The sequence below is a fragment of the Dipodomys spectabilis genome, unplaced genomic scaffold, assembly GCF_019054845.1.
Source record: "Dipodomys spectabilis isolate Male_0828 unplaced genomic scaffold, ASM1905484v1 ptg000050l, whole genome shotgun sequence".
Classification (NCBI taxonomy): Eukaryota; Metazoa; Chordata; class Mammalia; order Rodentia; family Heteromyidae; genus Dipodomys; species Dipodomys spectabilis.
In genome coordinates, this window is record NW_024870727.1 from 8,330,018 (window position 1) to 8,352,327 (window position 22,310).

The window sequence follows — 22,310 nt, forward strand, 5'->3', positions numbered from 1 at the left end:
TGACTACTAAGGATCATCAGCAAGTGAAGGGAAGTGAGTGACTTAATTATCTAGCTGCAATCGCCCCTGAGTAGTTTCAGTCAGCTATTTCTTCCACAGACACATCAGTACTTATCAGGCAAGAATTGTGAACTTAAGAGGTGTTATATGAAGGGTGTATATAGTTCTTTTGCATATGCTTGTACTAATCTATTGTAGCAGTGGCAATAATTTTGTTAGCACTTAACTCATTTCATTACAAACAAATACTCTCTCATTTCTCCTCACAATACTTCTGTAAGGTAAATACTATTATACATAAGGAAACCAAGATTGAAAGAAACACACAGTCTCTGGAAACTTTCCCTTGCAGCTTCCTAGCTTGGCACATACATTTGCCAGAAACCTAAATCACTGCTTTTCATTCTTGGACTCAGTGCTAGTATTTCTTCCTCTAGAAAGTAGATCCAACTCCCCCACAGTAACACCTCCCCTAAATATAATGGTTAATTTTAGTTAACAGCTTAACTGGACTGAGAAGCACATAGGAGATCAGTAAAACAGATCTCTGAGTTGGTCACTCTCAGGAATAGCAAGTGGGAAATACTAGCTCCAAATATAGGCAGAGCCACAGGGGACCTGGACAGAATTAGAATTAAAAGGACAAAACCTGCAGCTTAGTGCTCGCTTCAGCAGCACATATACAAAAATTGGAACAATACAGAGATTAGCATGGCCCCTATGCAAGGATATTACACAAATTCATGAAGCGTTCCATATTAAAAAAAAAAAAAAACTGGGACTGGGAAAGTAGTTTAGTGGTAGAGTGCTTGCCTAATGCATGATGCCCTGGGTTCAGTTCCTAGGTACCATGTAAACAGAAAAAGCCGTAAACAGCGATGTAGCTCAAGTGGTAGAGTGCTAGCCTTGAGTAAAAGAAGCTCAGCAACAGAGCCTAGGCCCTGAGTTCAAGCCCCAGGACCAGTCAAAATTAAAAAAAAAAAAAAAAAGCCTTCAGTTTAGGCTTAAGAGAACGAGCTTCCTCCCACCTCATATACTCTCTCTTCTTTCTCTCTCATTCTTAGCCAACTCTCATTCTTATTCAACTCATCAACTCACCAAAATGAGCTAAAACCTCTGAGCTAAAATAATCCATCCTTCCTTAAGTTGTTCTGTCTGGTATTTTGTCATAGTGATGAAACACCAACACTGAAAAACTGGTATTAGAGAAGTGGAATTATTGCTGTGATTAAACCTAGCCATGTATTTCGAAGCCTTTGAAATCCATGTGAAGAATCTAGAGAGTTTGTGAGAGATACAGAAGCACTAGGATCCTAAAAAGCAGTTTCATGGGTAAATAGCATCATTTCCTATACAAACACTCACTACATCATATACAAGGTCCCCAGCTGTATCCTCCACTAAGACATGTTATGCCTTCTTAAACCTTCTCTTCACAGAAGGTACTCAGTATTTGCAAAAATTATAATTTAGTAGAACAAGTATGGTGCTTGATTATGTTCTCAAACATGTGGAGAGGCGTAAGTTCCATGACAATAAAGGCCTCATGTATTCTATGAATACTTAGACTAAGGACTCTACGGTCATTTCATTGCTGAGACACCATGGCTCCGAAACTCAGGTCAGAGTCTATCTGGTTTAAATTGATGCTGACTTTCACTAAAAAAAAAAAAAATAGACAAAACCAGGTGTGATGGCTCATGCTTATAATCCTAGCTACTCATGAGGCTGAGATCTGAGGAACACAGTTTGAAGCCAGTCCAGGGAGGAAAATTTGTGAGACTCATCTCCAATTAACCACCAGAAGGCTGGAAGTGGCGCTGTGGCTCAAAGTGGTAGAGCACTAGCCTTGAACAAAAAGAAACTCAGGGACAGTGCCCAGGCCCTGAGTTCAAGCCATACTGCCAACAAAAAGAAAAAAAAGAAAAGAAAAGAAAAGAAAAAGAAGTAGTTCCAAAAGGAAGATAAGGAAGTAAGTTATATGTTTTAAAAAAGCTAAACTGGGGCTGGAAATGTGGCTTAGTGATAGAGTGCTTGCCTAACATGCATGAAGCCCTGGGTTCCATTCCTCCATACCACATAGACAGAAAAGGCCAGAAGTGGCATTGTGGCACAAGTGGTAGAGTGCGAGCCTTTATCAAAAGAATCTCAGGGACAGAGCCCAGGCCCTGAGTTCAAGCGCCACGACTGGCAAAAAAAAAAAAAAAAGGCCAAACCATCTAAAAGTGAACTAAAAAAAAAAAAAAAAAAGAAAACAAAATCCCACAATAGTATACTATACTATGCTACATCAATTTTCTAGTGTTAATATTTAAGTAATCTTCCTAAGAATTATATTGGGCTGACCCTAGAAATAATCTAGTTTGAGTTATAGCCTCTAAAAATAATCTGCAGAGTTATATAACACAGGTTATGCCTTGGTGGCCATAAAAATGCCATAGAAGAGAAAGTAAGAAACATACCACAAGCTCAACCCTTCCGTATTATCAAGTGGTCAATATAGCAATAGCAGTGAGCTTCTTCCAGGGTCCATTACCAGCCTTAATCCACTCCTGACCTCTATGGATTATCCCTGTGACCCTCATCTTGCTACTCACTCAGTAATGATTCTTTTCTGCCATCAATGGCTTCATGAATTGTAAATCAATTCAAACTAATCGACACAGATCTGTTCCAACATTCTTGCTTTCCATCATTCAAAAATATGTCAAAAACCTTTCAGACTAGGAAACCTATGGTGACAATCTCACTCAATGGCAAGCACATTTATTTCACTTATGCCTTAGAAATGAACTTAATAAAATGTAGCATGACTGCTTTTGTCTTATTTTCATTGTGTCTTTATTGCAGAAAAAAATATTTTGAAGGGTCCTTTGTGGAAGACTACTTTTGACTCCATCAAAATCTGAACCTTACTACATTGATACAACTATATCAAAGCAATGTAGTGTCTAGTTCTCTACTTAGGAGGCAAGCTTACCTCAAGGACTTTAAGGTTAATTACTTTGTGAGGTTCCATGTAATATAGTGTGCTCATGGCCTCCTGCAAGTCTATAACTTGAAGTCTGGTTTCTTGATAACTGCCCCAGTACAGTACAAAAGGCAAGTTTCAAGTACTACCCATGTGCTTTCCAAATGCATTTCAGAGTCCACTTGATAAGCCTTGAAATTTGCAATCATGGGTTGTAGCCAGAGGACTCAGCAACTAAGTAGCTGGTTATTTTGACTTGTGAAAATTTACCTCAGAGAATTTTTAAGACAATTTAAGCTACTTGGTGTGATACTATACTAGTGGATACATGCTATTACATTTGTCTAAAATTATAAAATATCCAATATTAAAAGTGAACCCTAATGTAAACTATGGTCTTGAGTGATAATGATGTATCAATATAGGCTCCTCTATAATGCCAAGTATACCATTTTTGTGGGAACGAAGCATTTGTAAAGATAGGAGGTAGGCTTAGTGCTTGCCTAACATTCATGAAACCCTGGGTTCAACTCCTCAGTACCATATAAACAGAAAAAGCCAGAAGTGGTGCTGCAGCTCAAGTGGTAGAGTGCTAACCTTAAGCGAAAGTAGCTCAGGAACAGAGCCTACGCCCTGAGTTCAAGCCCCAGGACTGGCAAAAAAAAAAAAAAAAGGGGGGGATGTGAGAGCTCTCTTAGAGTCCTCTTTGTTTTTCTTTTTTTTTTTTTTTTTTTTGTCGGCCGTGGGGCTTGAACTCTGGGCCTGGGCACTGCCCTTCAGCTCTTCAGCTCAAGGAGAGCGCTCTACCACTTGAGCTACAGCGCCACTTCCGGTTTTCTGGTGGTTTATTGGAGATAGGAGTCTCACGGTCTCTCCTGCCCGGGCTGGCTTTGAACCGCGATCCTCAGATCTCAGCCTCCTGAGTAGCTAGGATTACAGGCGTGAGCCACCAGCACCCGGCTCCTCTTTGTTTTTCTATCAACCCCAAACTTCTATTAGAAGTCTATTTTAAAAAGAAAAACAATAAAAAAGAAAGAAACTGATCACAGAAAATAATATTTATCAAAATGAACTCCAGGAAATAGAAACAAGAGGGTTTTTCTTTGTTGTTTTCTGTCTTGTTTGTTCATTTATCTGTCTTTGGGAGGGTAAGGGGGACACGGAAATGAACAAATGCAGTAGTATTTACTAGACACTATGTTGAAAATGAACTATACAACTGGTGGGTGGGAATGGGAGGGGAAAACTGAATGAGAGTGAGAGAAGGGGTGACCACTGTCCAAAAAGAAATGTACTCATTATGTGACTTACATAACTGTAACTATATTACATATCACTTTTGTAGTAACAATAAAAAGAAAAGCTTTAAAATAGATAAAAATGAATTTAAAAAGAAACAGCAGGGCACCACTGGATCATACCTATAATCCTAGCTGCTCAGGAGGCTGAGATTTGAATACCAAGATTCAAAATCAGTCCACACAGGCAAGTCCATGAGAATCTTATCTCCAATTAGCCACCAAAAGGTGAAAAGTGGATCTATTCCTCAAATGATAAGAGTGCTAGCCTTGAGGGAAGAAAAGCTCAGGGACAGTGCAAGAGTTGACAGCTCTAATGTTTGTAAGCTACTAAGTAGAACACAATCTGGTCAGCTGAAATTGCTTCCATTTTCAGGTGTGAATACCTTTCAGGCAAAATCTATAGAAACTCAACCTCAGCCTATCACAAGAATGACTTTTGACAGTCCATGTGCCCTGGAGTACACATTCCCTATTAGCCATATGACTACTGCATGAATGAAGCTTATACTATATGTCAGGCATTCTTTTTAAGTCCATCTATAATAAATCTTTCATTATACCAGCACCGTCATGAAAGCAGTATTTTTGGTCCTAATGGATGGAACAGTTGTGCTGCTAGCATTCTTATGGCTTTAATGGCATATCTGCCAGGATAATTTTTTTCCCTTTTCTAATTATTTTTTTTTGCTAGACCTGGGGCTTGAACTCAGGGCCTGGGTACTATCCCTGAACTTCTTTTTGTCCAAGGCTAGCACTCTACCACTTGAGCCACAGAGCCACTTCCAGCTTTTTCTGTTTATGTGGTTCTAAGGAACTGAACCTAGGGCTTTATGCATGCTAGGCAAGCACTCTACCACTAATTCACATTTCCATCCCTGACTTCTCTAAATGTTTGTTACATTCCCAAAGAAAGCTGGAAGGTGTAGAGAACATATTTCCGGAGCTGGAAAGACCAGATTTGAATCTTACCCTTACCACACTGACCAACATCAGGAAATAAATCTTCTCTCCGTGCCTCAGATTAATCATTTGTAAATGAAATGGTAAAGGTAAAGGGCATACTGTCATTTTAATAAATGTTCACTCATTATTTAGAGATACAGCTTTACTAAGAAAGATGGGCTCTTTGGAGTAATGAACACCAATTATTTTGGTCACTACGTACTTTCATGGTCTGATAAATATTTCAGCATTATTATGTGCAGCTATCCTGAGAGCCAATTATCTATGGAAACACCAGAGAAATCCCATCTCTGCTGTACAAAAGTTATGCAGACCCCACCGTAAAGACAGCTTATGAAACCTCAACAGATCAACCAACCTGCTTCCTCTCTCCATTATTATTTTCCACAGGAAATAGTTCATATGAAGGCTTGAATGACTGCTGGTTTTTTTTTTTTTTTATCAATCTTAGAGCATATTTCCTCCATACCATTTCCCTTGGCCTGCATGCATATTGGCTACACAGCCCAGTATAAACCTGCCATATGGGGCAGGGGCAAAATAATCTACCCCCTTCACACTTCCCCAGCACTTAGCTTGCCTAGGAACCTTTAATCAAAGACATGTGAATCTGAACATTCAAAGATGACAATCTGGTGTTGAGTTCTGGCACTGTGGTCATTTGCACTAAGAATAAAGTAACTGACACTTCCTGCTTGTGTTATTGATAGCTGTTGTTATAAAGTATCTATAGCTACTATTGCCCAAATTACTGATCACTTTACTGATTACTGTTTATGGTGTCAAGCTTGTCTTTGTTAGGCACTTAGGATTGCTCCAGGCCAACTGGCCTTTCTACTACTCATTCTTAGCTGCTATGTCAACCGCAGCCAAGCTATCATTTTGCTGTAGGCACTAATATCTTTGGCCCAGTGTGTCCGATTTGCTTCAGCGGCATACTTCAGTAGCACTAATGTATCATTTATTTAAAACGGCAGTTCCAACCCCTGTCTGCATGTTAAAATCACCAGTGAAACCTTAAAAGAAAAAAATTACCCAGGCTTCAGCCTCTCCCCCCAAACTGCAGAGATTCTGGTTTAACTGAATTGGGACAAAACTGGCCATGGTATTCTTTTAAAAGCTCCTCTATTTTCTTGTCGTAATATGTTCTTCTAATCTTTGTAAACATGAAACTATTTGCAATTTATATTAAGGGATAAACATAATCAAAGTATTATGTTATATCCATGTAGGAAAATATTACAATGAAATGTATTATCTTGTGTAAGTAATATACACAAATAAAAACTGCAAGCTGGGCACTGGCAGCTCATACCTGTAATCCTAGCTACTCAGGAGGCTAAGATGTGAGGATCACAGTTCAAAGCGAACCAGGGTAGGAAAGTCCATGAGACTCTTATCTCCAATTAACCACAAAACAAAAACAAAAACAGAAGTGGAGCTATGGCTCAAAGTGGTAAAGTGCTAGCCTTGAGCAAAAGCACTCAGGGACAGCACCCTGGAGTTCAAGCCCCATAACCACCAAAGAAAAAGAACATAAAACAAAAAGCAAAAGCAAAAACAAAAACATCCATGTTAAAATTAAAGAAAAAATAAATCCTTTATTCTGGGTCAGTGGCTCATACCTATAATCCTAGAAACTCAGGACACAGAGATCCAGAGAATCAAGGTTCAAAGCCAGCTCAGACAAAAACAATCCAAGAGATTCCACCTCAATTTAACTAGCAAAATGCTAGGCTGAAGGTGAAGCTCAGGTGGTACAGCATCAACCTCAAGAACATGAGGCATTGATTTCAAGCCCCAGAACTTGCAAATAATAAAAATAGACCCTACAGCTTAGCATGATGGTATATACCAGTACTTGGGAAATGGAGGAAAAGATCAGAGGTTTGAGGCCAGCCTTGACTACACATATGTTCCAGACGAGCCTAGGCTTACATATGCATGACCTGACTCAGACTTCTGAGTACTACTTTATTCATTTGTAGAATGGGAATAGAATATTTTCAGGTTATTTTTTGGACCTTAAAAATATACATGAATTGCTCAAAAACACCTAATAAGCAATAACACCAATATGGCGCCCAGATATCTAAGCAGTGTTGACTCACCATTTCATTACAATCCTGGTACCTGCATGATTCCTATGGCTCACCTCTGTGTCTTAAGCATAGAAACTCCCTCCCTTACCCTCACCTTTTCTGATCTCAAAATACTGCCTTCTCTTATATTATTGTTTGACTTTTTCCTGTCTCCTGGCTCTATGGTAAGCCCAAGAACTGTTAGAGCCTGAAATTAGAGCTATTAGAGCCTGAAATTCCTTCCCACACTACTCTATCTCCTGTCTACAACACTACAGTTAGAGATATAATTCAATTCTTAAAAGTAATTTGGCCGGAAGCCAGTGGCTCACACTTGTAATCCTAGCTACTCAGGAGGCTGAGATCTAAGGATCAAGATTTCAAAGCCAGCGGGGCAGGAAAGTCCATGAAACTCATCTCTAATTAGCCACCAGAAAACTGGAAGTGGCACTGTGGCTCAAGCAGGACAGCACTTGCATGAGCTGAAGAGTTTAGTGACAGCAACCAAGCCCCAAGTTCAAGCCCCATGACCAACAACAAGAAAAAGAGTAATTTGTATTGTTTTCTTAATAGAACTGCTCATAGTTAAAACAAAGGAGAAAGATAACAAAAAAATTTTAAACATGTAACTCTAATCCCTCTGTATTTCATCTTTATAATAACAATTAAAAACTAATATTAAACATTTAAAACAATCTCTCAACCTAAAATATCTGACACTTTTAATCTTTTCTCCATGCATATGTATATTATTAGGAGTTATTTTGGACTTCAGCCATGTGTTCTCCACCATGCACAGTGGGGCAGCAGTTCGCTAATATAAAAATAAACTTCTGAGGCTGAGATCTGAGGATCACGGTTCAAAGCCAGCCCAGGCCCTGAAACTCTTATCTCCCATAAGCCACCAGAAAACCAGAAGTGGTGCTATGGCTCAAGTGGTAGAGTGCTTGCCTTGAGTAGAATAGCTGAGGGCCAATGTTCAGGCCCAGAGTTAAAGCCCCGTGACTGACAAAAATAAATAAAATAAACTTGTCTCTCCTGCTTGAATACTTCATGGTGTGCTCTTTATCAACTACCTAATTAAAAACCAACCTATCTAAAATAATTTACTTAATACTAGGGATGACAAGGCTTTGCACATGGTATGGATTATATTTACAGATATATTTATGGAGTTGTCCTTCGAGAAATGGCATCTTCTGGACTCAGCACTTATATAGGGAGGTGACCCTGGAAAACTACAGCAACTTGTCATCAGTGGGATACCATGGTACTAAACCTGATTTAGTCTTCAAGGTAGAGCATGGAGAAGAGCCATGGATAATAAATGCCAAAATGTCCACCCAGAACTGTCCAGAAGGCTGGGAAGAAGGGTACCAGAAAAAGCAAGATGAGCTTGAAAGTATTGAGAGAAGCTATGCTTGTAATATGATTGGAAAACTTTATCTGGGCAAAGCCTATGTTTCTTCAAGGCAATTCTAACATACATGGGGAAAGTCTGGCACAAAACTTGGGTTCAAGCAGAAGCTAATTAAGAAAGAATCCTAGTAAGTTTCATAGTAATGAAAAGTCATATTTTCTTAAGCATCAAAGAGCTCATAGCATAGAGAAAGCTGAGTGTGTAATGAATGTGGGAAAGCTTTTTGTTGTAAATCACAGTTCATTGTATATATCAGAATTCATACAAGGAAGAGATCTTATGAATGCAGTAAATGTCAAAGAGCCTTCATTGTCAGTCAAATCTTTGTTTTTGTCAGTTATGGGGCCTGAACTCTGGGCCTGAGCACTGTCCCTCAGCTCTTCAGCTCAAGGCTAATGCTCTACCACTTGAGCCACAGCGCCCACTTCCAGCTTCTGCTTATGTGGTGCTGAGGAATCAAACCCAGGGCCTCATGCATGCAAAGCAAGCACTCTACTGCTGAGCCACCTTTGTAGCCCACCAAGTCAAATCTTCATGCTCATCAGAGAGTTCACACAGGAGAAAAACCCTACTCATGTAGTGAATGTGGGAAAGTCTTCTCCAGGTCACAACTCAGTCCACCAGGAAATTCACACAGAGGGGAAACTGATTGCAGTGAAGGCAGAAAAGCTTACAACTGGAAATCTCACCTTAATTTACACCAAAGTAGTCATACAGGAGTAAAACCCTATGAGTGCAGCAAATGTGGGAACACCTTTAGTTTAAAATCTCCCTTTGTTATACACCAGAGAATTCACACAGTAATGAAACCTCATAAGTGCAATGAATGTGGGAAGGCCTTTAGAAGTAAGTCCTACCTCCTAGTTCACATCAGAATGCACACAGGAGAGAAACCTTATCAGTATACTGATTATGGAAAAGCCTTCAATAAGTAAACACAACTAATTGTGCACCAAGGAGCTCACAATGGAAACAACACTTATCAGTGCAGTGAGTGTGGCAAAGCCTTTAGCAGAAAGGAGCAGCTCACTGCTTCACTTGTGAGCCCATGCTAGGGAGAAGCCTTATGGTGCAGTGAGTGTGGGAAGGCTTTCAGCACCAAATCATACCCCATCATACACAGGAGAACACACACAGGAGAGTGGCCCTATGAATGTAACTTATGTAAGAGAGCCTTCTGCAGGAAATTACAGCTAATTATACACCAGAGAACTCACTACACAGAGAAGCCCTATGGAATGCAGTGAGTGTGAAAAGGCCTATCCTCGGAAGGAATCCCTTCAGATACACCAGAAAACTCAGGAGAGAAATCTTTTAAGTGAATGTGGGAAAGCCTTTAGTCAGAAGTCCTCTCTTGACTTCTCTGAAGAGGAAATAAGAATGGTCAATAGAGGGGCTAAGAAGGTGGCTCAGTGGTAGAGTGCTTGCCTTTCATGCATGAGGCCCTGGGTTCGATTCCTCAGCACCACAGAAGCAGAAAAAGCCGAAGTGGCACTATGGCTCAAGTGGTAGAGCCCTAGCCTTGAGCTGAAGAGCTGAGGGACAGTGCCCAGGCTCAGAGTTTAAGCCTACAACCGAACAAAAAAAAAAAAAAAAAAAAAAAGAATGGCCAATGGACACACGAATAAATGCTCAACTTCTCTGGCCATATAAGAAATGTAAATCAAAACAACACAGATTACCTCACCCCAGGCTATAATCAAGAAATCTAGTAACAACAGATGCTGGAAAGGATGTAGCCAAAAGGGAACCCTACTGCACAATTGGTGGGAGTGTAAACTTGTTCAACCACTGGGGAAAGCAGTATGGAGGTTCCTCCAATGACTCTACATAGAGCTCCCCTATGACCCAGCAATCCCATTTCTGGGCATTTACCCAAAAGATCACAAACAAGACCACACTAAAGCTACCAGCACAACTATGTTTATCGCAGCATTATTTACCATAACTAAGATATGGAACCAACCCAAATGCCCCTCAGTAGATGAGTGGATCAAGAAAATGTGAGATATATACATATATATACTATATGTACATACATAATGGAATTCTATGCTTCCATCAGAAAGAATGGCGCCACCCCATTTGTTAGGAAATGGAGAGACTTGGAAAAAATCATACTAAGTGAAGTAAGCCAGACCCAAAGAACTATAGGTCCCATGGTTTCCCTTATTTGCAATAACTAGTACACGTCCAGGATTATCTTATCAGATGAGCAGAAAAGCTCAAAATCTACGCATATATGACCATATAAGATGATGCTAAGCAAAATGAACTCCAAGATATGGACACAAGAGGTTTTTCTTTGTTGTTCTTGTTTTTAATGTACTATGTGATTTTTTTTTGTTTCCTTTGTATGTTCTTCCCACTACAGTATATCCCATGTTGTTACTGTATTTGATTTTGGTACCCTGCATCTTGTATATACATTTATCGAATTTGGGAAGGGGAATAACAAAATTCTGAAACAAGGACACAGGATGACCCATTGCAACAATGATACTCACAAGACACTATGTTGGAAATGATCTTTACCACTTCAGGGGGGAGGGAAAGGGGAGGGAAAGGACAGTAAAAAAAAAAACAAAGGAGGGGGTAACAATGTTCAACAAGAATTTAGGTGGGCGTGGGGAGGTGGGGGTGTAGCTGAGGAAGTGGGTGGGAAGGGATGGTAGGGGAAAAACAAAGGAGGAGGCAACAATGCTGGATAAGAAATGTACTCATTACCTTGCTCATGTAACTGTAACCCCTCTGTACAGTATTTTCACAATAAAAAAAGAAATGTACTCATTACCTCACTCATGTAACTGTAACCCCTCTGTACAGCATATGTACAATAAAATAAATATTTTTTAAAATAAAAAAAGAAATCCTCTCTCAGTAAACATCAGAGAGGTAATACAGAAGAGAAGCCAGGTAAGCACTCTGAATATGGAAAATCCTTCAGTTGGAACTTAAGACTTCGTATACATCAGAAAACACATAAAGGAGAAATCCAAGCATTGAAATGAATGCTAGACTCCTTTTCACAGGAGCTGATCTTCTAGAAACTTAGAAACTATTATTCAGATGGAATTAAAAACAGCAGGTCCTAAAAGTAGACTCCTATCAAGTAAGTTGTATGGGAGAGACCAGTCATACTTGAATAGAGTTTGAAAAACTTTCACCAAAATATCTGTAGACAAGAGAATGCTTGAAGAATGGTGAACAGTAATAACAAGTATAGTAGTGTCATTATGAAGATTTGAGCCATTCACACTGAAACTTTGTAAGTTTAATAAATGAGGGAAGCATTTTTTTCATAGAAAGCATGTTACATATGTGAAGCTATTCTTTTATAAAATAAGATAAAGATAACTTCAGTTATAAACAGACTTTTTCATGATAGAGTATGAAGTGTGATTTTGTCTCAGTATGTAAATAAGTAGAACCACTAGAAACTTATACCAAAAGGTATAATCTCACGTATCCTAGTTAACTGGATTACACATTTTAAGATTTTGGTATTTTTTTTATTGTGAAAATACTGTACAGAGGGGTTACAATTGCATGGGCAAGATAATCAGTACATTTCTTATCAAGCATTGTAGCCTCCTCCTTTGTTTCCCCTTCCCATCCCTTTCCATCCTCCCCCGCCCCCCACACCAAAGTTGTAAAGTTTGTTTTCAACATAACGACTTGTACATCGCATTGTTGCAATGGGTCCACCTGTATCCCTATTTAAACGATTTGTTTTTCCCCTTCCCCTCCACAAATTATACCGACATCAAATACGGTGAAAGCAGGGTTATACTGTGGAGGAGGAACATACAAAGCAACAAAGAAATAATCTTATAAATGTGTTAGAAACAATCACATGAAAGAAAAAAACATTTAAATACATATCTTAGGGTTCATTTCCCTAAAGATTTTGGTATTTTTTTAATGTTGTGTTTGTGTGTACTTGACAGTTTATGATAGTTTGTGATCCCCCAATATTCTCCATATAACCAAAAAGAGTTATTTTGATGACAACACTAACTTTTTTCATGTGGTATATATTTGAGACCTCTCTCCATGCCACTAAGTATTACTTAGCACCATCTCTAAGGGCTCCATTGTAATGGACTGTATTGGACTATCGAATTTCCTTTGCCTCAAACTACCAGCACAACTATATTTATGGCAGCATTATTTACTATAGCTAAGATATGGAACCAACCCAGATGCCCCTCAGTAGATGAATGGATCAAGAAAATGTGGTATATATACACAACGGAATTCTATGCCTTCATCAAAAAGAATGACCAGAAGGGATGGTAGGAGAAACAAAGGAGAAGGCAGCAATACTTGATAAGAAATGTACTCATTACCTTGCTCTTGTAACACCTGTGTACTGTATTTTCACAGTGTGTGTGTGTGTGTGTGTGTGTGTGTGTGTGTGTGTGTGTGTGTGTGTGTGTGTGTGTGTGTGTAAAAGAATTTCCTTTGCCAACTCCTGTATATCTGGAGGTATGCCACATTGGGGACTGAACTCAGCGGGTTGGGCACTGAGTGTCTTTTGTTCAAAGCTAGCTAGCACTTAAAAAACAGCTCCACTTCTGGCTTGTTGGTTAATTAGAGATAAGAGCAGGAACACAATACTACTCAAATCTTTATTCTGCCTTTGAGGAACTCAGAGCAAATTGTGACACTGTTACCCACACTGTGTAATCAGTTCTGACAGAGGTCTGACAGAGGTGTCTAACTTAGGTAAGAAAGGCATTCTTTTTGTTGTTGGTGGTGGTTGTGGGGCTTGAACTCTAGGCTTGAGCGCTGTCCCTCAGCTCTTCAGCTCAATGCTAGTGCTCTACCACTTGATCTACAGCGCCACTTCTGGTTTTCTGGTGGTTTATTGGAGATAAGAGTTTCACGGACTTTCCTGTCTGGGCTGGCTTTGAACCATGATCCTGAGCTCTCAGCCTCCTGAGTAGCTAGGATTACAGGAGTGAGCCACCAGCGCCCGGCAAGAAAGGCATTCTTTAGAGGTTGACACCTGAGCTGAGATTTGGGAACTACGTAGGAATTTGCTAGATGAAGTAGGGAATTTCAAGTAGTGGGAACAGTATGCACAAAGACCTGAAGACTAGAAACAAAACAGTTTAGGTATACTGAAACATAAGATTTTGGAAATGGGGGAAAACTGCAAGAAAAAAGCTAGAAGTAGTAACCAGGTTAAAAGATGGCTGTAAATTCTTGGTTAGAGTTTAGATTTACTTCACTGAACAGTGTGGTTCCCATACTGTCTGTATATTGGAAGAAGCACATGACCATTCTGTTCTCTAGCCTCTATAAACATTTACATGGTTTGGGTCTCAAAACTTAAGTACTTACCAAGGTTACCACATGACTCTTCTGTGTGGCAAGTTTAAGAACAATAGCTTGAAGATGTGAGGAAGCTATTAAACTAAGGAGGAAGAGTTTTAGAACATATATGGATTTAACCTATTTCTGGCCAGCCAGCCAGGGTGGGAATAGATTAGGTTAGATGTTCACGGTGTGTGCACCTGTGCCTGCAATTTCTCTTACTATTGAACCTCTCACTATTGTGTCTGCTTATTTTATCTCTGAACAAATGTAAGCACCACAAGACTAGGCTTGGGGATACTAATATATCCCCTGTAAAAAGTATAGTGCCTGGGCTGGGAAGGTAGCTCAGTGGTAGAGCACTTGCCTTGCATGCATGAGGCCCTGGGTTCAATTCCTCAGCACCACATAAGCAAAAAGAAGAAAGCCAGAAGTGGCGCTGTGGCTCAAGTGGTACAGTGCTAGCCTTGAGCTGAAGAGCTGAGGGACAGCACCCAGGCCCAGTGTTCAGGCCCCACAACCGGACCCAAAAAAAAAAAAAAAAGTATAGTGCCTGACAGAAGAAGCATCTGGTTTTTCTGAATGAATGAATGAATGAATGAGTGAAGGAATGAATCTGTGAGGAAGAAAATGAAGATGGAGAGTTGAAAAGACCAGGATGCCTGGGCAGTAGGAATGGATTGAAGGTGACAAGGTATGAGCTATTATAATGATGAACTGGACTGGAATGTAGAGGGTGACTGGGCAGACTGAACACCCACGAATAGCCAAGATTCCTACCCTATCCCAGTTGTCTCTTTCCTCCTGCTCTCAATCAGAATCTCCTAGCCTCACACATGGAACCTCTTCCTCAATTTAAACATGATGTATGTTATAAGGTCTCCTCAATTCCCTAACCCCCAGTTCAATAAATGTTGGCTAAGTGAAAAGTCTCATGGACTTTCCTGACGAGACTGGCTTTGAACTGCAATCCCCAAATCTCAGCTTCCTGAGTAGCTAGGATTACAGGCATGAGCTACTAGCGCCCAGCAACCTTTGAGTATTCTTAGCCAAATAAAGTTAAAGGATTCTGATAGTCTCAAATGGGAAATTTCATAAGTAGGGCACAACTAAACTACATAGGTATACTGTATCATTTCTTCACACACTCTTCACGATGGTGGCCCCTTATTATTTACTTAGTAAATGAGCAGCCAGAAGAAAGCTGGAAGTTATGAATGGCCAGCATTTGCCATTCATTAAGTCCATCTTAAACATTCCAAAATTGAATTCCACTGGCTTTTTTTTTTTTTTTGGGGGGGGGGGGAGGGTTTAGTCATGGGGCTTGAACTCAGGACCTGGGCCCTGTCCCTGACTTCTCTTGCTCAAGGATAGCACTCTACCACTTTAAGCCACAGCACCACTTCTGGTTTTCTGGTGATTAATTGGAGATAAACATCTCATGGCCTTTTTTTCTTTCTAGGCTGGCTTTGAACTGTCATCCTCATATCTCAGCCTCCTGAGTAGCTAGGTTTACAGGCATAAACCTGTGAGTGCCAGCTCACTTGGTTTTGTTGGAGTTTTTGTCTTTTTTTTTTTTTTTTTTGCCAGTCCTGGGGCTTGAACTCAGGGCCTAGGCACTGTCCCTGAGCTTCTTTTGCTCAAAGCTAGCACTCTACCACTTGATCCACAGCACCACTTCTGGCTTTTTCTGTGTATGAGGTACTGAGAAATTGAATCCAAGGCTTCGTGCATGTTAGGCAAGCACTCTACCACTAAGCCATATTCCCAGCCCTGTTGTTTTTTTTTTTAAGTACCACAAAGTATTAAACACAATTCACATTATAAAGATAAATGCCAAGTTTGAAAGTTTCTAATGTTGCCATATCATTACATAAGAAGTGATGACTTTGATAAGCAAATTGAAAACTAACAGAAGGGCATTTGAGTACCAGAGACATACAAAGCAAAATATTCAAGGGCAAGAAAGTGTGTGATATTCATCTTTTTAAAAGACACCAAACAAGCCAGGTGCCTGTGGCTCATGCCTGTAATCCTATATACTCAGGAGGCTGAGATCTGAATATCACAGTTTGAAGCCAGCCCAGACAGGAAAGTCCAAGAGACTCTTATATTCAGTAAACTACTCAGGGGCTAGAAAGGTGGCTTAGTGGTAGAGTGCTTGTCTAGCATTCATGAAGCTCTGGGTTCGATTCCTCAGTACCACATAAACAGAAAAGGCCGAAGTGGCGCTGTGGCTCAAGTTGTAGAATGCTAGCTTTGAGCAAAATTGCTCAAGGACAGTGCCCAGGCCCTGAGTTCAAGCCTCTGGACTGGCAAAAAAAAAATTTAAATTAAAAATAAACTATTTATAAGGGGCTGGGAAGGTGGCTCAGTGGTAGAGCACTTGCCTTGCATGCCTGAGGCCCTGGGTTCGATTCCTCAACACCACATAAGAAAAAAGAAAAAAGCCAGAAGTGGCGCTGTGGCTCAAGTGGTAGAGCGCTAGCCTTGAGCTGAAGAGCTAAGGGACAGCGCCCAGGCCCAGAGTTCAGGTCACACAACCGGACACAGAAATAAAATAAACTATTCATAAAAGGCCAGACGTGGCATTGTGGCTCAAGTGGTACTGCACTAGCCTTGACAAGGAGATTCTGAGACAGAGCCTAGACCCTGAGTTCAAGCCCCAGGACCGGACAAAGCAGGGGCGGGGGAGAGAACAGATCAAACAGCCAGCATCTAGTACATGTAATCCTAGCTATTCAGGAGGCTGAGATCTAAGGATTACAGTTTGAAGCCTAGGCAAGGAAGTCTGTTAAGACTCTGATCTCCAATTAACTACCGAAAAAGCCAGAGTTAGAGCTGTGGGTCAAGTGGTAGAGCACTAGCCTTGAGCAAAAAGAAGCTCAGGGGGCTGGGGATGTGGCTTAGTGGTAGAGTGCTTGCCTAGCATACATGAAGCCCTGCCTGATTCCTCAGTATCACATAAACAGAAAAGGCCAGAAGTGGTGCTGTGGCTCAAGTGATAGAGTGTTAGCTTTGAGCAAAAGTAATTCAGGGACAATGCCCAAACCCTGAGTTCAAGCCCCAAAACTGGAACAAACAAATACAAAAAAAAAAAGAGAGAGAGAGAACAATACCACATTTGGGGGGTTGATGCAATGCAAGAAGAGTTGTACAGGGGAAGTAGACTCCTACCAAAGTTTACCACTGAGGAGTGGAAACGACTCAGATGGAAGTTGTGAGGGAAGAGAAATGCTTCAGGAAGGTTATCCATCATCAGTGTAGGTCTCAGTGGCATGTGGCTTAGGGAATTAGGTGATAATCTTTATGAGCCATAAACAAGGTCCTGGAAGAGTCAAGGGACAAGCAGACTGAGAGATACAGAAAATGCATAGCTGCAATTGTTCAGACTATATGGAATATTGTAATAATATAGAGTAGAAAATTTTTACCTGGGCTGGGAAGGTGGCTCAGTGGTAAAGTGCTTGCCTTGCATGCCTGAAGCACCGAGTTCTATTCCTCAGCATCACATAAGCGAAAGGAAAAAAGCTGGAAGTGGCACTGTGGCTCAAGTGGTAGAGCGCTAGCCTTGAGCTGAAGAGCTGAGGGACAGCGCCCAGGCCCAGAATTCAGGCCCCACGACCAGACCCAAAAAAAAAAATTTTTACCTGAGTTAATATCCTTTGGTCAACAACATATTAATTTAGCTTTATTTGAAAAGCACTAGCACCACCTGGTGGAAAAAGTTCAGCTAGACACCAATAGTCTCTAGTTCCATTGGTACTTTTTCTTTCCAAACAAAATATGTGAAACACATATAAAAGGCTAAAAGAACACAATAATAAACATTTCTATACTATTATGTACACTTTTGGAGTAATGTTTTGCCACATTTGCCTTTTTCTATACATGTGACATGTGTAAACTATTTTAAGGTATACAATAGTCATGACTATATATCAATTCCAAAATTTTTGTCCCTAAGGATATTCTCTGCATAAGCATAAGATCACCACTTTTTCTATTAACCACAGTCTGACACCATCAGCTAACATGCTACATATATTTTCCTTTTTATATTTCATAGTATGCACAAAAAGTTTCAGAGTTATAATACCCATGTGATTGCTGATCATTGATTTTTCAATTTTTCTTTGCTTTAAGCATATTTTACTAAGGATATCAAGAGCACACTGCCAAAATCTATTTGAATTAGGAATTCAAATTATCCCTATGTGCAGATGATATGATCATATATCTAGAGGACAAAGACTACACCCAAAGCTCCAAGAGTTGATACTTTGGTCAAAGTAACAGGATTTAGAATCAGCCCACAAAAATCAGTACTCTTTCTGTATCCCAACAATAAGTAGAGAGAAAAATTAGGAAAACAACTCCATTTTCAATAACTTCAAAAAATAAAATACCTAGAAGTAAACATAAATAAAGGAGGTAAAGGACCTCTACAATAATAACTGCAGGGGCCGGGAATGTGGCTTACTGGTAGAGTGCTTGCCTAACATGCATAAAGCCCTGGGTTCAATTCCTCAGTACCACATAAACAGAAATAGGCAGAAGTGGTGCTGTGGCTCAAGTGGTAGAGTACTAGCCTTGAGTGAAAGAAGCTCAGGGACAATGTCCAGGCCCTGATTTCAAGCCCCAGGACTGGCAAAAAAAAAAAAAAAATGAAGACACTAGGAGTTAGAAAGACCTCTTATGTTCATATATTGTCAGAATATTGTGGAAATGGCCATAATACCAAAGGCAAGCTACAAATTCAATGCAATACCTGACAAAATCCCAATGTCATCATTCACAGAGATAGAGAAAACAACCTAAAAATTCATCATGTAAGTCCACAAAAGGCCACAAATAGTCAAAGCAACCTTGAGCAAGAAAAGCAATGCTGGAAGTATTATTACAGAGGCAGAGTAACAAAAACAGCTTGGTACTGATACAAAAACAGGTTAGAAGACGGAGAAATAACCTATATACCTATAGCCACCTGATTTTTTACAAGGGAGCCAAAAATAGATGTTGGAAAAAAGACTATCTTTAACAAATAGTGTTGGGAACACTGGATGTCTATATGCGTATGACTGAAACTGATCCCTATCACCTTGTACTAAGACCAATTCAAGTGGACCAAAGACTCCAATGTAAAAGCTAAACCATGAAACAACTACATGAAGGAGAAGAAACCTTAAAACTGATTGGTATAGGCAAGAACTTTCTGAATAGAGTTCCAGAGGCTTCGCAAACTGGAGAACTAATTGAGAAATGGAATTCCATCAAGATAAAAATTTTCTTTTTTTTTTTTTTCTTTTGGTCTGGTCGTGGGGCCTGAACTCTGGGCCTGTGCGCTGTCCTTCAGCTCTTCAGCTCAAGGCTAGCGCTCTACCACGTGAGCCACAGCGCACTTCCAACTTTTTTCATTTTGCTTATGTGGTACTGAGGAATGGAACCCAGGGCTTCAGGCATGCAAGGCAAGCACTCTACCACTGAGCCATCTTCCCAGCCCAAGATAAAAATTTTCTGCACAGTAAAGGACATAATTACAAGCTAAAAAGAGAGCCTATAGAGCAGGGGAAGGTGTTTGTCACCTGTACATCTGACAAAGGTCTAATAACCACACTATACAAGGAGTTCAAAAAGCTAAGGTACCAAAGAATCCATAACTCAATTAATAGGCAAAAGAACTGAATAGAGATTTCTCATAAGAAGAGATAAAATGGGGCTGGGAAGTGGCTCAGTGGTAGAGCGCTTGCCTTGCAAGGTATGAGGGCCTGGGTTCGATTCCCCAGCACCACATAAGCAAAAAAGAAAAAAGCCTGTAGTGGCGCTGTGGCTCAAGTGGTAGAGTGCTAGCCTTGAGCTGAAGAACTGAGGGACAGCACCCAGGCCTAGAGTTCAGGCCCCACAACCGGACCCAAAAAAAAAAAAAAAAGAAGAGGTAAAATGGCAAATAATCACATGAAAAAATACCCTGTCCATAAAGGAAATCAAAATAACACTGAGATTCCATGACACCCCAGTAAGAATGGTCATCATCAAGAATATGAGGGTTGGGAATGTGGCTTAGTGGTAGAGTGTTTGCCTAACATGCATGAAGCTCTGGGTTCAATTCCTCAGTACCACATACACAGAGAAAGCCAGAAGTGGCACTGTGGCTCAAGTGATAGAATGCTAGCTTTGGCAAAAGAAGTTCAGGGACAGTGCCCAGGCCCTGAGTTCAAGCCCCAGGACTGGCAAAAAAAAAAAAAAAAAGAATATGAACAACAAATGCTGGCAAGGATACAGAGGAAAAGAAACCTCATTACACTCTTGGTGGGAATGTAAACTAGTACAACCAATACGGAAGGCAGTATGGAGATTTCTAAAAATACTAGAACTGACCAGATGCCAGTGGTTCACGCTCGTAATCCAGGCTACTCAGGAAGCCACGACCTGAGATTTGCAGGTTGGAACCAGTCCAAGCAGCAAAGTCCAGGAGAATCAACTCCCATTAATCACCAAAAATCCCAGAAGTGGAGCTGTGGCTAAAATGGTAGAGCACCAGTCATGAAGCTTAGGGACAGAGCCCAACCCCTGATTTCAGAATCAGCAGAACTTAAACATTAGAACTACCTCATGATCAAGCTATTTCACTTTGAGGCAAATAAAGTTACAGATAATAAACCAACAAAGTATACTAATAATTTTAAATACCTGAATCAATTGAAAGAAGCAAAAGAGGAATAAGAAACAAACAGAACAAATATCAAAATAATAAATTCAAAATCATATCAATTATCACACTAAATGTAACTGTTCTGAAGTTCTCAATTAAAAGATCCAGATTAAAGAAAAGATAAAAACAACAGCAAAAACAATTCTACTGCAAGGGGCTGGTGGCTCACATCTGTAATCATAGCTACTAGGAGGCTAAGAGGATCATGGTTAGAAGTAAGTCCAGGCAGGAAAGTCCATGAGACTCTTATCTCCAATAAATTACTAAAAGAGCTAGAAGTGAAGCTGTGGCTCACATGGTAGATAGCTATCCTTGAGCAAAAGAAGATCAGCAAAAAGAGCACTATCCTTGAACTCAGGCCAGACCCTGAGTTCAAGCTCCAAGCCTGGCATAATTTAAAAAAAAAAAAATCTGCTGGGTGCTAGTGGGTCACGCCTTTAATTCTAGCTACTCAGGAGGCTGAAATCTGAGGATCATGGTTCAAAGCCAGCCCAGGCAGGAAAGTCCATGAGACTCTTATCTCCAATTAACCACCAGAAAACTAGAAGTGGTACTGTGGCTCAAGCAGTAGAACATTCACTTTAAGCTGAAGAGCTAAGGGACAGCACCCAGGCCCAGAGTTCAAGCCCCATGACCAACAAAGAAATCAAAACTGAACCAAGGACATGAACAGGTATTTTGTCAATGAGCACATAAAAAAAGAAGCTCCCTAATCATTAGAGAAAAACAAATCAAAACCAAATGAGATATCATGCCAGACCTATTATGATAACTGTCAAATACAAAACCAAAAAACACACAGTAAATAGTAAATGTTGGTGAGAATGTAGAAAAAAATGGTATTTCATGTATTTTTAGTGGAAATGTAAAATAATTCAGCTATGAAAAATACTATGGTAGCCGGGCGCTGGTGGCTCACGCCTGTAATCCTAGCTACTCAGGAGGCTGAGATCTGAGGATCGCGGTTCAAAGCCAGCCCGGGCAAGAAAGACCGTGAGACTCCTATCTCCAATAAACCACCAGAAAACCGGAAGTGGCGCTGTAGCTCAAGTGGTAGAGCGCTCGCCTTGAGCTGAAAAGCTGAGGGACAGCGCCCAGGCCCAGAGTTCAAGCCCCACGACCGACAAAAAAAAAAAAAGAAAAATACTATGGTGATCCCAGAAAAAAAATTACCTAAATTATATAATCCAGCAATTCTACTTCTAGGTATATATACAAAAGAAGTGAAAGTAAGGACTTGAACAGACATTTGCATAACATACTCATGGCCTAAGAGTGTCCACAACCCATGTATCCATCAATGAGAAAATAGGTGAACAAAATGCAGACTATACACATAAAGTATTAATCTTAAAAAGGAAATAAATTGAACAAATTACATTGTGTATGAACTCTAAAGACACTACTAGATACTAAGTGAAATAATCCATTAAATACACTACTATATACTAAGTGAAACAATCCATACTCAATAGGACAAAGAATGATGATATAATTTATGAGCCATTCTAGGGTTGAATTCATAGAAAAGTAGTAT

At 40.1% G+C, this 22,310-nt stretch overlaps 1 non-coding gene across 1 annotated transcript; it reads left to right on the plus strand.

The window, feature by feature from the left end:
- Positions 1 to 659: 659 nt before the first annotated feature.
- On the plus strand, positions 660 to 763 carry LOC122107312. Its single transcript, XR_006147334.1, has one exon. It is a non-coding gene; the product is annotated as a U6 spliceosomal RNA (small nuclear RNA).
- The last annotated feature ends 21,547 nt before the right edge of the window (positions 764 to 22,310 follow it).